Source organism: Malaclemys terrapin, chromosome 11, assembly GCF_027887155.1.
Source record: "Malaclemys terrapin pileata isolate rMalTer1 chromosome 11, rMalTer1.hap1, whole genome shotgun sequence".
Classification (NCBI taxonomy): Eukaryota; Metazoa; Chordata; order Testudines; family Emydidae; genus Malaclemys; species Malaclemys terrapin.
In genome coordinates, this window is record NC_071515.1 from 58,052,294 (window position 1) to 58,068,920 (window position 16,627).

Below are 16,627 nucleotides of genomic sequence, written 5' to 3' on the forward strand. Positions count from 1 at the left end.
GTCTCATTTCTTCAGATGGTTACTGCTTTGGGACCCCCAATCAGACTGGAGTTTATTTTTGGTTTTATCTGGTATTTATACTTCTGAAAATCCCAGTTCTTCAGACATCAGTTTCCAACTTTACAGGCATTCTTGTGCTGTTTTCTGTTAAATAAAGCAGCAAGGGACAACCCACATATTACTGGTGCCATCATGTAATTTAAAAGTGCTAAATGTGAATCAGTGTCTGATACGTAGCCTTTTGCAGTAAATGGTTTATTATTTTGACAGTTTTTCACCAACCTGTTGGATTGGGGATAAGGAGGTCTAGAGATTACATATATAAACCCAAACTTCACTGCCAAGTGCTAGAAGTTATATCCACTAAACCGTGACCCATTGTCAGACATTGCTATGTCATGACTAGCAAAAATAGATTTGATATGCAGAATCACCTATTTAGCTGTACTATCTTCTAGAAAAGATGTATCAGGGAACTAGAATATGTACATATTTTTTCCAGTCTACATAAACAAATATATTATTTTATTATTCCAGAGGACCCATTTTTCCTGTGCCACCAATGTGGGCTCTTCTGTTTGATTTGGCCTGTGTTTTGGGGGCAAACCTTGACAGTTTCCTCAATGTCATTGTTCATTTGAGGCTACCATACAATGTCTCTAGTCTTTCTCTTACATTTTTCAAATCCCTAAATGACCCTTATGTATCTTTTAACATATTTTTTCTCTAACACCTTAGGGAACATCATCCTGCTGTCTTTAAACAGAATCCCATCTAATACTAAGGGCTCCCTCTTGAATTGGTGGGAGGGGCTGGGAATTTGGCAATCCTAAAAAGTTGAAATTAGAAAAAATAATCATTTTCAGTTTCACCCAAAATGAAAGTAAGTTTTCAGCAAACGGAAAATTTGAGAACATTTTCAGACAGGTTGAAGCAAAACATTTGGGTTGGGTCAAAACAAAAATGTTCATGTTGATTTTGGGCATTGACAAAAGCAAAGGAGGACTAGATTGACAACATATGGAATGGGGAGAGGCAAAAGAGAAGGTAGCAGCTTTCCTATATTCTTTAGTCCAGTGGTTAGGTTAGGTTAGGTTATTCCTTCAATGTGGTAGGAGAACCAAGGTCAATTCCTCCCTTTGCCTGAGATGGAGAAAGAATTCGACTTTGCATCTCCTATATTACAGGAGAGTATCAGAGGCTGTGAGATAGTCTTGTGTGGGTCTTTCTCTATCTATTCTGTTGAAGCTGTTCCACTTTTTTTGTAAATAAGTAGAGACTTGAGTCCTCTACATCCATCTGCATTCGGATTCTCTTTCCCTGGCCCAATTATTATCCATTGTCATACATGCTAGCAATGCATAGTCATTTGGTCAGAGAAACATCTACACTGTCAGAGCACAGTCCACCTTCCATAAGCTTCATTTTGGATTGGGTGATTTCCATTGCTTGGCAATTCTAAATGCTTTGTAAAGGGCTTCCAGTAGTCTCTCTCTCAGATGTGTGGCCCAGATTCCAATCACAATCTGGTTTCTCATTAGGGACTCAGTCCCTCATAATTGCAAGAGTGTGACTGAAGAACCAAACTCTCAAATAATTTCGCTTTCTTTTTGTGCCCTCTGCTTAAAAACATAACTTTCACAGGTTTCATTTTTATATGGAGGGACGTATTCAAATTTCTGTACTACCATTTCATAGTTAGACTTCTGTGCCTGAGTTAACTCAAAACTAGTAACAAGTGTTTCAGAACCAGCCAGTATCAAAAATAACGCTACCTTCTGACTGTCTTCTTTTTTACTGGCACTCATTGCTGGCAGATAGAGAATGAATCACTGTTTGAACTTCCACCAGTTGCCTTCCACATTTCCAAAGAGCATCAGCTCCGGTGGAGATTTTAACTTCTCTATTCTTCTACTCAGGCTATTTTCTTAATTTCTCTTTCATCCTGGTACCTTGGGACATTCAGTAATCAGACACAAAATGATTGACAAATCTGCTTCATTCAATGTCTCAGTTCCAGCAGCCTCTGAGTTACATAATATTAACTTCTTAAAGTTACAGTTCTCCACACTCCACATATCCAGGGTTGGATATGTTATGGAGATCAACCCCCCCTAAGAGCAATCAGAGGAGGAAACTGGGTCAACTAAAGCTCACTGTTAAGAAATGAGATGTTGGAGTGGAGGTGTTTGGGGAGAAACATGGTCATGTTTAGGTACATATTTAGATGATTAAGTGGTTGGGTACAGGGCTATGTATGACCATATAGGTAGACTAGGACTAAGGATGCTGCAGAACAAGAACATCTCTGAATAGCAGACTTCCAGGCTCATTTTTAGGATCATGGGGTGCTTAGCACTGCTACACCAGGCACTGTGACCCAAGGCCAGTGGTGTGCTATGACTGCTGCTTGTTAATACCATTCAGAATTGCCTTCCTCTACCCTTCTGTTTGTTTTTCCCATCTGTCATCTCCTCATATTTAGACTATAAGGTGTTTGGGGCAGATGAAGTCTTTTCATTATGTATGCACTGTACCTAGATCAATGGGAACCTTGTTTCCTTATAGGGCCCTTCAGGTCATATTGCAATACAGCCAACTGACCAATTTCAGTGGGACCAACCAACCACATTGCCACTGGGGTCTGTCGGCATTACAAGTGGGGACTCATCTGGGATTTCAACCGGGAAGTCTCTGAAGCTCGGAACGCACTTCCTCAGCTAGGGAAGTATGTAACCCACACACCTTCTGGGTGTGATGTTCTGGCCCATCGAGTGGCACCGAGACCAGTTAAAGAGAGAGAGAGATAAAATGAGTCTGCTCTACAGCCTTAGCCATGCAGTAGAGGCTCATGCACTAAGCTCCAGAGGTCCCAGGTTCAATCCTGCTGACTGGGATCTGTCAGCATTACAAATACAGGGCTGCTGGAACAATTTGTATAGTGGGGGTGCTGAAAGCCAGTGAACCAAAGGGTTAAACCCCATATATGATGCAAGATACTTCAAGTTAGGGTGCTTCCCCACCTCTAGTACCAGCACCTATGGGTGAATGGGGAATGGGAAAATAAGGGGGAGTGAATGGGTGGATCCAAGACTCTGCTGTCCCAGGCCCTTTTCTTTCCCTCCCTGGCCAACATGTTCACCAGTGCAGTTAACCTGTCTTGCAAGGAGAAATAATCTTCTTCTCCTCTACAGCAGCATAGACCAATATCAGCTTCCTTTAGAGCAAGGAAGGGAACTAGGAGAGGCATGATGGAGCGTCACAATTCTCTTCTCGGTAGCTCTTCGGGCAGGATAGCTATGCCCTGCCACTTACTTTGTCTAGTTCAAAATGATATTTCCACACTAGGATGTGGAAGTCAAACTGTGGTTACATTTACACTTGGCACTAGGGCTGTGATTCCTGGCTTGCTTAGACATACTTATGCCAGCTTTCATCCAGCTAGTGTGCTACAACTAGCAGTGTAGCTGGGGTAGCACAAGGAGCAGTGGCGTGGGCTAGCTTGTGATTACAAAACCGCACCTGGGAATGTAGTTGGGGAAGGTAGCCCCTGCCTCTGCTTGCCACTGCCCACGCTACCATGGCTATGCTACTACTTTCAGCACACTAGCTTGATGAGAGCAAAAGTGAGTATATCTGCACAGGCTGGGACTCACAACCCAGCTCCAAATGTAGATGTAGCCTAAATATGCTAAGCTGCAGTTAAAATCTCTGTGACTGTAAAAGGATATCATCAAGGGTTTCTTTGTTCACGGTGTCTATAGTGGCCTATCAATAAAGTTTACACCTCATTAGCACCTCAACTGCTGCTATGATATGTATTTGGTGGGTCAGGTTTACTAGCAAAATGGGTGAGTAAAAGAAAGCTCACTGGACTTCTAAATGCCTGGGTTGTCCCCTTGCTATACAGTACTACAAATTTCCACTAAAATGTAAAAATATGTGAAAAGTCCCTATTCCTATGCAACAAATCAAGATAATGAGTGGTAATAAGTTGTTCTTTGCAGCATGGAACTTTCAGTGGCCAACTCCTCATTATTCCAGATGGAATATTTATATAATTCTGTTGAATATAGTTGCTTTATATTGATATTGCAGATCAAAAGGGTAGCAGAAGGCAGCCCTTTCATGATGTCCTGGGATATTCATAGGCTGCATCTATCCTAGTGTTGGTCTACCACTGTTGAAGCTCCATTGAGTTTATCAAAACTGAGAGCACTAGTATAGACAGGGCTCAGGCATTTTAACCATTCTTGTTTAAATACCCTTGTTTGGAGTAGTTCTAGGTGACACAGAGGTAAAACACCCGAACACTTTTATTATCATTCCACTGTTTGTACCACCAATGCTAATGCATGGTGAGAGATTCTCCCAACTACTACTGTATACAAGGCTATAGGTTCTGAGTTTCTTATTTCTACTTATTTTTCTAACATACTGTACTTGAAAAAAAATGGACCTTGAACCACTCATATTAGCTTAAAAGGCTAATAAGAGAGAAAAGGACAGTGGTAGGTCGCATGATGGGTGGAGGAACTCACATGTAGCCTGAGTGGGGGCTGTGCCTGAAAGCTTAAATGAAGAGAAAAGAAGGAAAAAGTGTGTCTGTCAAGGTTTCTTCCCCATTCTGAACTCTAGGGTACAGATGTGGGGACCTGCATGAAAACCTCTAAGCTTAACTACCAGCTTAGATCTGCTTTTGCTGCCACCACACAAATAGTTTGAGTCATTTGGGAAACTGTCTTCCCCGCCAAAACCTTTCCCTCCCTGGGTAGCCTTGAGAGACTCCTCCACCAATTCCCTGGTTAACACCAATCCAAACCCCTTGGATCTTAAAACAAGGAAAAATCAATCAGGTTCTTAAAAAGAAGGCTTTTAATTAAAGAAAGAAAGGTAAAAATCATCTCTGTAAAATCAGGATGGAAAATAACTTTATAGGGTAATCAGATTCAAAGAGCCCAGAGGAACCCTCTCTAGCCTTAGGTTCAAAGTTACAGCAAACAGAGGTAAACCCTCTAGCAAAAGGAACATTTACAAGTTGAGAAAACAAAGATAAACCTAACACCCTTTGCCTGGCTGTTACTTACAAGTTTGAAATATGAGAGACTTGTTCAGAAAGATTTGGAGAGCATGGATTGATGTCTGGTCTCTCTCAGTCCCAAGAGCAAACAACCCCCAAAACAAAGAGCACAAACAAAAGCCTTCCCCACACCAAGATTTGAAAGTATCTTGTCCCCTTATTGGTCCTTTGGGTCAGGTGTCAGCCAGGTTACCGGAGCTTCTTAACCCTTTACAGATAAAAGGATTTTGGAGTTTCTGGCCAGGAGGGATTTTATAGTATTGTACACAGGAGGGTTGTTACCCTTCCCTTTATAGTTATGACAGTGTCAAGCAAGCAAGAAGATTCTGGAAGCTCGGTTTGGCCATCAAAAGGGCAGTAAGTTTCAGAGGAGCTACTTCAATGGTGTTGTATAAATTTAGAAGAAGGGATCATATCTACGGAGAGAAGGCAGGAGAAAGCATGGGGGGGGGGTTGAAACATGGTCAAGCTAAATTGAATGAAGCTCTGACAATTTCACAAGTTTACTCAGTGCCCAAATTAGAATCTGACAGAAGCAGGATGAGCTATTACCCATAAATTGACATGAATGTGCAGCCTATTACTGCAAGAGGTAAAACATAACCCTGTACTTGAGGATATTCAAGGGCCAGACTTCTGGATTAAGCGTGAGCAGGTGAAACCCCTCCAGTAGCCATGAGCTACTAGGGATTTTAATATGCCTGGAACTCTGGAGGAGGGGAGGTCTCAAAGGACTTTTGGAAGGAACAAAACAGGAATAACAAACTCAGTGGAGAAAGACTAAAGATTTTACACTATAATTTACTATGCAGTTGCTGCCATTAGGCTTGAGGTGTTGAAATTCGCTGTGCCTTGGGGGACATCTGTGGATGATTTGGTCAATCAATCTTGATGTGAGATGTCTGAATTGAATGTTCTGAAAATGTTTAGTTTTCCCAAACAGACAACAGAATCAAGTTCTGCCTTGCATAGAGGTAGAGCACTGTCTGCACAGTTTCCCCATTCCTCTTTGAGCGGATAAACCACACCAGTTCTGCTTCCCAAAGACCTTCAGCAGCCTCCTAGAAAGAGTCAAGACTTGTTCTTTATTACAGCTAAATGTGTTCTGTTAATCTGTCATTTACACACACACACACACACACACACACACAGTAGTCTTCCAGCAATAAGTGTGATTGGTGGTAGTAGTAATAGGGCAAAATATGCCACTTCCATTAACTACATGCCCTGGCACACAATATCAAAATAATCACGTTATTGGATATTCTTATTTCTTTTGTATTTGAACAGGGATTTTTTAAATTATTTATTTTCTAGGTAGGATTGGGAGAAAAAATGTTGTATACATTCAATTATATCTATTTTTTATTCTCTCTCCCCTCAGTCAAATGAAAAAAACAAACAAAACAAAATTTCTGTCTCTTTCTTCATAGGGTCAGATTTCCAGTAATTTAGCCTGTTTTCCTCCTTTCAGAATATATTTATTCAGAAATAATATATCCAGGCAGCCAGGCTTCTGAACAACGTAGAAACAATTAAACCAAAGTCCAGCAAAATGGCACAGAAAAAAAAGGCATCCCCTTTAATGAAATTGGACAGAAAAATCCAGGAAGAAAGAAACTAAATGCAAATCCAAATATAAATTTAGATATGTTAGTTTAAAAAAAAAAATCTATACTTTGTGCAAATATAGTTTCATGCATTCTTTAAGATTTTAGCTATGTAGAAAGTTTGATGGGACAATTAAAAAAACATGTTTGAGCTTCAGAATCCAATAAAACATTGACAGAATTCAAAGTGCTAAAGTATGGTAATTTATTTAATGTCTTGTAACTAAAACACTTGCTAAATTCTCTTCAAATTTTGCAGAAAATTTCTCTTTAGCCTGACAAATATCAGGCTAAAATGACTTTTCTAGCCAAAGTAGTAGGAACCCTTCAGTCTCAAGAGACCATGGATATGGGCCCCTGAGAGGTGAATTTACTCAGTTGTTTTTATGGCAGCTGTGGCTGAAGAGACCCACTCAAGAAAGACAATCTCTGCCGCATCTGTCACATTTAAAGGGGGTGTTTTCACCCTTTGGGCTCTGCCTTCCACAAGCTCTTTTCTCCTCTGCTAAACTGGATTGCTTCCTTTTGTAATGCTCAAGATCTTTGTTAAGCTCTTGTTTCCAAAAGCGGCGGTTCTGAGTGTTATCCACTTCCATGTCTATTTCTTTCAAGGATGTGTGCAAGCGAAACCTCAAACACAATTTTGGGCATACTTTGGGTCTTTTTCCAGATGCCAATCCACTGGAGAGGATGTCCTTTGGGATGTGCCCATCATTCATTCAGCATACATGGGCAAGCCAGCGGCGGTGTCTCTGTTTGAGGAGTGTTTGCATGCTGGATATACTGGCCTGCCTGAGCACCTCACTGTTGGTGACTCTGTGCCTCGAGGACAGTGTTTCTCAAATGGGGGTCTGTGAGGGTACTCCAGGTGGTCCGCAGGCCCCGCTGATAACTCCTCCCCCTCCCTCCAGCGCCTCCTGCACACTGAGAAGCAGATGTTCAGCGGTGTGCAGGAAGCGCTGGGAGGGAGTGGGAGGAGCAGGGATGGGGCATGCTTGGGGGAGGGGTGGAAAGAGGTGGGGAAGAGGAGGGGCAGAGGTGAGTGTAGGCGGGAAGAGGTGGGGCAAGTAGTGGAGTGGGGGCAAGACCTGGGGCTGAGTGGGGGCCTTGGGTGTCCGCAAAATTTTTTAAATCAAAATGGGGGTCCTCGTGTTGCTAAAATTTTGGAACCACTGCTCTAGTAGATTACAAAGATTCAGTGAAGGCAACATATATGAAAGCTGTTGAACCGCTTTTGATGAGGAGAGTATAAGGTCCATGCCTCGCTCTTGTACAAAAGTGAGCTGATAACACTTGCCCGATCACACAAAGATCTGTGTGTTCTGTCAGGTTGTTGTTTTGCTTGTTGTTATAGGTGACATTCTATACCTTGGGGGGCACCCTGTAGCCCCTATTCCTCATTATATATAAATTGTGATACAGCATATAAAGCATGCCATGTGAGGTATTAGGCAAAAGCTTATGATCTGCAGAAATACATTGTTTTATCTAAATATGTATGTCATTAGTGCATATGAAATTATGAGATTGTGTTGTATGGTTGTCGCTAAAACATGCGGTAAATTGGGGAATTGGCCAGATATTAGCTCCCCAGTAACAACAGCAAGGAAAGTAATCAACGCCTGAGCAGGTGTCGAACAACCATCATCAATAGCCATTGTCCAGCATGGGACCTACAACACAATGACTCACTTGCACAAAGCCATACCAGGGGAATTGCTCAACCTTACCTGGTGACTCAGCAATGCCCACCAGACATATCTGGACTTGTATTCTCCAAGCACATGGACTAAGTGTATAAAACAAAACACAGTGGCCCTATGCTTCACCGTTTTTCCTTCCCCCACCTATGCTGCAAGCAACAAGGAGACTCAAAAGACTGAAGTCTCCAACAGAGGAGACTGGTCCACATTTCAAGGGTGAAACCGGTTTACTATGAATGGCAATACCCAGTGGGATGAGAAAACTGCTTAAACTAGATGTTGCCCAGTCTAATAGGGTTGAGAGTTTAGATTGCATGCTTATATTTTAGAAACCACTCTGACTTTTTGCCTATTACTCATCACTTAAAATCTATCTTTTGTAGTCAATGAACTTGTATAATTGTTCATCTTTACCAGTGAGTTTGCCTGAAGTGTTTGGTAAATCTGCTCAGTTTTACAGAGGCTGGTATATGTCCACTTTCCATTGATGAAGCAGTGAACCAACTAATAAATTTGCACCGCTTGTCTTAAGCAGTGCAAGATGGTATATTCCTGAAGTACAAAGCTGGGAGGTCTTGGCTGGTGCCTTTCTCTGTGTGATTTATGAGTGGATCGGGAGCATTCATGCAATCTAGCTGGGTATGGGGCTCCACATGCGGTTGTGCTGAGTGATAACACCTGGAGGGGTTTGCGGCTTGTCACTAGCAAAGCATTGTGAGAGACAGCCCAAGCTGGAGGTTAAGGGGGCACAGCAGTCCCAGACTGCACCCCGGGGATCCCCTCACAGTGCTCCTGCTCAGTCTAGATATTGTTGTGGTGACTTTTCCGATGCGGATGTTGAGTTCTGTTTAGAGTGAAAGGTTGACTGCAATAGTGGACCCCAGGTAGGTGAACTCCTTCACCACTTTAAGTTCATAGTTGTTGATCTTGAGGGCGGGTGCTTCGTCATCTCCTTGGCACATTATGTTTGTCTTTTTTAGGCTTATGATAAGCCCGAAGTTTTGGCAGGCTTTGGCAAAACTTTTCATGAGGTTTTGGAGGTGGGCTCTGTGTGGGTTGTCACTACTGCGCCATCAGCGAAGAGGAGGTGTTGGATGGGAGCCTGCTGAGTCTTGGTTTTAACCCCAAAGTACAGTGGGGTTAAAATAGAGCTTATGATGGAACCTGGTTGCAACTTATGAGGCTATTGTCCATCAATAATGAAGGATTTTATTTATAAAATGCATAACATTTTAAAAAATATTAAATTTTATTTTGAAAAACTTTTATACCGGATGTCAAAATATTCCAGACAAAAGCAAACCAAATCCACAATTAATCGTGAGTGACTAGGGAAAGCATAATAAATGAAAAATTCCATGGACTGGTATGTGTTTAGCTACTCCCATAGCCACCAATAGCCACCCTTTAATATATTTAGGGGCCCACTAAGGTAATTAGGAGTCTTTACATTAGCTTCAATAAACTTTTTATCAGGCCCTACATTCCATATAGGTCATCCAGTTTTTACTTAAATACATTTATGCCACTATAATTTCAGGTTCATTCCACCTATTCACTATCTCTAACACAGAAATAAATATTACATATTTTGAACAGATATTCCTTCTTAATTAACTTGTCCCCTACTTTTAATCTGCCTGAAACTCAGATAGATAAAACAATTCTACAGTAGCCCTTAGTTAATATACATACACACACCTCAGTTATGTCACATCTTCCTTATCATACCTCAAAAATAAATCAAACACTTATTTTATTAAAACTAAAAACTGAACTTTGTTTCTATCTGCAAAGTTCAGACGATTTTCAAGGGAAATTAATGAATGTTGCTAATAGCTGGATCTGAGGAGGCATTAGGAAGAGACAATCAGGAGGAAAGGCAATATATAACCTTTAGATGGAACAATTAGAGATCAGTTATTAGTCACAGAACAGCATTCTGAAACTACTTCTTCATTAATCAAAAATGATTCCAAATTAGAACGTTTAATTATTTGCAGAGAAAAGTTTTGTATATTCTGTCTCAAATATATATATATATATATATATATATATATATACACACATACACCCGAATAGGTTGATGAAAAAATTTCTAACTCCCATTGATCATTTCAGTTGGAAAATAATTTTAAAGCTGAAATTAAAGACAAATCCCAGTCCAGAAACATGTAAAACCAGCTGGATTTCAAGGCAAAAAACACTAGTGAGCTATTTGAGCCGTCCCAAAGCTAAAAAGGCTTTATCAACCAGTTTCATCTGATGTCCTAGCACAGGGGGAGACAGGGGGCCACTTTTTACCAGCTGTAAGGGCAAGTGATGGGGGGAGGGGAAATAGGGCAGAGAGGAGCAATCTGTGGCTGGGTCTGGGGTGGGGGGAAGGCGGCATGAGGGCAGGGAGCTTGGGGAAAAGGGGAAGTGTGAGGATGCTCAGGGAGGCAGGCAGCATGGGAGGCAGAGGCAAAGTTGGGGAGGCAGGGCTACGATTTGGGTGCTGGTGTGTCCCCTCCCCACTTTGAGAACTTCCATTGCCCTGTCCTATTGACCTACATACCTGATATCCCAATTTTTTATTGCAGTCCAAAAAATTTATTTTTTAAGTATTTATACAACAAGCCTAATCCAAAACCCATTCAATTAAAAGTATCTCATTAACCTCAATAGGCTTTGAATGAGGCTCGGTGTTTGTCCATTAGGCATTGCTATGGTGAGCAGAATTTGCTTTCTGTTTACCAGGGACAGTTGAGAGAAACAGTGATGAACAATGTTTTGAGTGAAAAGAAAAATCAGATGAGTGTAGCCACTATCAAAGCCACACTCCTAATTTACTGGGGGAAGGGGAGGGAGGACCTCCAGTACAAATGCATGTCACTGTTAAGTCAAAAGCTGGCAATAGTGACACCATTGCATATTTTATAAAGCAAACTTTATCTTTTGTATAAGTATTTCACACCCTTAAAAATATATCCACAAGGATAGTTGCATTTTCTTTTGAAAATAGTCACCTTACCCAAAATAAAATTGAAAAAAGTTCACTAGTGCAAAGATTGGCAATGAGAAGAGAGGCTTTCTGCAGCTAGATCTCCAGGCTAAACACAGATAAGGATTAAACCTAAAGCTTCCTTAAGCCTAGAGACCATAGAGTGACAGACAGTTTGTCTAAAGTAGCTTTCCTGTTACTGATTATATTATGTCTCAGAGAATCAGGTGATTGCTCTTCATTAGCTTGGTTAATTCCGCATCAGCCATTTAGTACTGACCAGGTGATTTGTAGCTGTTAGAAGTATAGTATTGTTTTGTTTCAAATACAGCAAATTTGATTACTCAAAATCACAAACAACAAATCCTTCAAACACTTGCGCTTAACTTTACTACTCTTATTAGTGCCGTTGAATGGAAGGAGGACGAGGAGAGAGAGGAAGGACATGGGTAACAGTAAGTTCCCATGGTCACTCGTTTGACATTTCCATTAAAACTCTGGCTTGTATTTTGTTTTCTCTTTGGGCAGCTCTCTCACTCCTTCACTTGTTCAAGACTTCATGGAAGAAGAGTTTTTAGGAGAGATTTAACTGAAGGGAGGAATATGGTGCAGCAAACAGGCATACAGTGGTATACCAAATTTCTTCAGGTCCTCAGTAGCCCACCAGAGGGGCTCAGGGTGCTTTAGCTAATAGGCTTCATAGGCACAAGATCTGATGAGCCCAATAGTCACCCAGATACATGGCTATAGTGAAGGGATATTTTACTAGTGGTCTCAGGAAAGGTTGTAAACTACCCCAGATAGAGTGGCTAATGCAATTAAACTCCAAGTTACACCTTAGCCATTCATAACTTGGCCTCTGGGGGCAATCCAACAGAGGATAGGGTTCCTCCAGCCTACTTTTTGGGGTGCCTTCTCCAGTCCATTCCTCGATTAAAGGCAAGTAAGTACCTTGCAGGTTTCCTGGCAAGGATCAGTCCATGGGGTGTGTGTGTGTGTGTGTGTGTGTGTGTGTGTGTCTTCTGTGTTGTCCCCCTGCTGCTGCAGCAGTGCTTCCTGCACGGTTACTGGTAGGAGGCTGCTCCAATCAAAACAGCAGCAGACTATCAGGCCCCCCACAGTCTGACTGTATAGCTTTCCTGTACAAGAACAGTAGCCCTTTCTCTCAAGTCCAATAATCTCTGGTCAGAGCACATGTCCCCCTTCCCAGATTAGTCCCCAGTAGATAGGACACTGTCTGCAATAGCCTTCTCCTGGTTCCTATCCCTTTAAAAGCCTATGCTAGCCTCTGGCTCTTGGTCCCTGAGAGTTTCTTTCAGATTCAAACCCTCTTCTGCTTCATGCCATAAGTTCTGCACAGACTTGTATCCAGCTGTAATGTCTTCCTGTTACAGCCTGTTCGTCTTGCAGCTCTTCAGCTTCTGCTCACTTCATTGGCTTCCTGCTGTGCACACAGCTCCTCAGCTTCTGAAGCCTGCTTTCCCACTCTGCTCCCTCCTAGCTTAGCCTGTGGCCAATGAGCATGATGCTCCCAGCTCAGCATCCAGCTTTCATGCTCTGCTGTCAGCTCACCATGTCACCTCTCCTGCCCATGCTGATCTGGCCACTGTGTTCACAGGGAGAGAAATCATTTTTGGGGAAGACACAAAGTTTCTGCAGATTCACTCAGGGCTGCAGATTCACTCTGGGTGGCCCTGGATTCACTACACAGGTTTGGGGATTGTTTTCCAAGTATATGGTGGAGCATGGAAGCATAGGAAACAATCTGTTGTTGCCCAGTATTCCCTTTGTACTTGTTATACTCGTAGGACAGATATAAAAAGCTTTTGCTGGTGGAAAGCATTGACAAAGGTCCTTTCCTCCAAGCAGAGGGGTGCATCAGGAAATTCTACAGAGGGCAGGGGGCATATGAGGAAATGAAGCCATGGCATCCCTAGTTCCTGATGATTCCCTGAGGCTATAATCTCCATAGGGGACGTGGCAGCAGGAGACATGAATTAAGGCAACCCTCATGGGAAGCACAACCCATTTCCCATTGGTCCCTGTGCAGGCCCTGGTGCCAGTGCAGGGATAAATTTCCCCAGAGACATTTGTGAGAGAACGATATTTAAAGGGTACCAGGGCTGGCATCATTGGTGGAACAAAGAAGGTGGGAGGAATACAAAAAGGAGATCAAGCCAAAAATGTAGGAAGGAGCTGTATGAGAGAGTCTTGAAGGCAAGGCCAAGAAGAAGTTAGAATATAAGAACGGCCATACTGGGTCAGACCAATGTTCCGTCTAGCCCAGTATCCTGTCTTCCAGCAGTGGCCAATGTCAGGTGCTTCAGAGGGAATGAACAGAACAGGTAATCATCAAGTGATCCATCCCTTGTTTTTCATTCCTAGCTTCTGGCAAACAGAGGCTAGGGACACCATCCCTGTCCATCCTGGCTTATAGCCATTGATGGACTTATCCTCCATGAATTTACCTAGTTCTTTTTTGAACCCTGTTTGAGCATTTTGTAGTAGGTCAGCCTTTCTTGGCTATATTGGCAGCACATAGCAGGGTTTTTAACCTCTGGCATGCCAAAATGCCGGTCGGGCCCATGAATCCCATCAGTCTTTTAACTGTTTCTTCATTCTTTTAGTATGGCATTTCTGAACATTATTTCAGCTTTCACATGTGGCACTCTGCCAAACATGGAGCAAAATGATGGATAGCTAGTCATGCTGTGAGGACATTATTGTAGTTAAGGTCAACTCTTGAATCATCCCAGGCCATTTTTCTTATGCTCGAGGGAAAAAGCCATTTTCATATATTCGATGGTTTGGTTAAACCTTTCAATTCTCTCCCCATGGGGAAGTGAAGTGCTGCTTAGAATTATTTAAATGCTTCAGTTGATAACATAGTATAGAAATGTTGCCATGAGAACTGGCCCCTTAATCTGGTTATATTTTGGAGAGGTGATAGCTAGTATTATGAGCAATGGCTTATAAACAATGTTGTGGTTTCCACTGACTTCAGTCTGAGTTGGATCAGACCCTTCAAGATTCAACTGGAAGACTTTTACCATAATATCAAAGTGCCATGTTTTGATTTACTCCACTGTTTAACAGTCAAACAATTGAGATGTGAATTTCAAGAAAATCTATCACCAATTCTATTATTCATTGGCATGGAAATTGCTTACTAATTCTCAGAAAATGCTGGTAGTATTTTACATAAGAATGCTGCGCTAAAACCAGATTTGCTGTAGCACTGAGGGCTTTTCTGAGGCATCATTAAATGAAGGAAATGAATTTTACAACCCAGAAAAGTAAAATGTATTTTAAAAAGTTTTGGAAAGAATTAAATATGAAAGCTCTATTACATTTTGATCATAAACATAAAAACATCAAATATACAGATCAATCCATGGTCTTTCTAGCTCATTTTTAATTTGTAGCAAATCAATGTAATCTGTATTACACTCCATTGTCTTGATGCAGAATGAGGAATTATTTTTAGCAATGTAACTTATCACATCAAGCTGTTAGAATGTAGAATGCAAAAACAATCCTGGAAATATTAATGAATCATTAAGACTGTGTTGCTGCACTTTGGATCAAACTGTGTTAACTCTGTCACCCCCGTCCTTTCCTTCCCATAGAATCACACAATAGAGAGATGTGTTCAGCAAACACCTGTTACTCATGTACCATAACTACCTTTGCCTTTTACAGGATCTTCTTGGCCTGGCACCACTCAAGTACTCAATTGTGCAAGACATTGAACATTATGGTCCTGACCCAACAAAGCATTTAAGCACTTCAAAGGGATTACTCATATGCTTAAATTTAAGCACAAGCTTAACTGCTTTGCTGAATTGTGCTTTTATTAACAAGCGTACACAGTTGCATCACCTCCTCCTTTGGTAAATCCAAAGATTCTATATTGGCGTTCCTAACCAGTTATTCATTGGGAAGTGAAGCATGGAACAGAAAGAGAGACCAGCCGCTAGACCTCAGAGAACTGCAGAAGGCCAGAACCATGTGTGTGGAGGCCTCATGCCTCAACACCAGCTCAGGTCCCTGACAACCCTTCCTCTCCCTGGCAGCATGGATCCAAAGCATCTGGATTACCAGGAATTCCCCCTGGCCCTGGAGATCTCCTTAAAAGAGGGGAAATAATGTTTGTTAACTTTTTCAGTTACTCCCTGCTGCTCAGATTCACAAACTGGCAAAAGGGTTTTGAGAGATCCAGAGGAGGGGGAAGGAGGTAGAAAGCTGTGTATGGAGAACCTTCTTTCGTCACTCCCCTCTCCCCCCCAAATGACTGTGGTATTTTCATGCTCATTTTTATCTAATGAAGTAGTATTCCATAATCTCAGTATGATTAATGTGGGCACATTTCCTATAACTACTAGTTTAATTAGTTTACAGAAGCTGGAGTTTTTAAAAGCTAAGTAACTTGGCCAGTAAAAATTATATTGTCCTAGTGGTAGCAGAGTTAATTTCTGACAAAGAACAATGTCAACATGACTTTGAGTTGGTGACAGCACTTGGCAGCTTTAAAACTGTATCATCATCTATGTATGACTCCTGGGGGAATTCTGTGCCAAATATTAAAAATTCCACATACTGTATTTTAAAATTTTGCAAAATTCTGCATATTTTATTTGTCAAAACAACACAATATCATCCTGCCAGTTTCAATTTTTTTTTTGACAAATAGATTTCTTACTAGGCATATTGATACAGAACTTTGAGTAATTCATTTAAATTACAATACAAAAAAAAAGTATTTCCTGCACCCATCAGAAACAGTGCAAAGGCTTGGGAGTGTCAAGGGTAATAGAGGAGCTGAGGGAGAGAGAAGGAGCATGGAGTGAACCTGGAAGGTTGTTGGGTGTGGATGGAAGAAGTATGGAACAGGTTTTTTTTTTGGGGGGGGGAACCAAGCTTGTTAGGTAGTTGGGAAATCTCCCAAGGCAGACCCTGGCTGATCCCAAGCCTCTCCCATTCCTTCAGGCACATCTGCCCCGTCTCTGCATGCCCCATGCTGATAGGTGCCTGGAGCCTCCTCTCCCATCCCCATGTGGCCGTGCACCCCCACTCCCATTCAGCCCCTTGCTCAATTCGGTCACCCCACTAGCTCCTGATCCCATGCCCCAGTCTGTCCTGCCCACTAGTCATTCTGAACCCCAGTCTGTAACCCAGCTTTGTGTGCCCCACTTTGTCCTAACTTGGCTCCACGGGCCAGGTGCTGTGATGAACTTCTACTCCTGGGGGA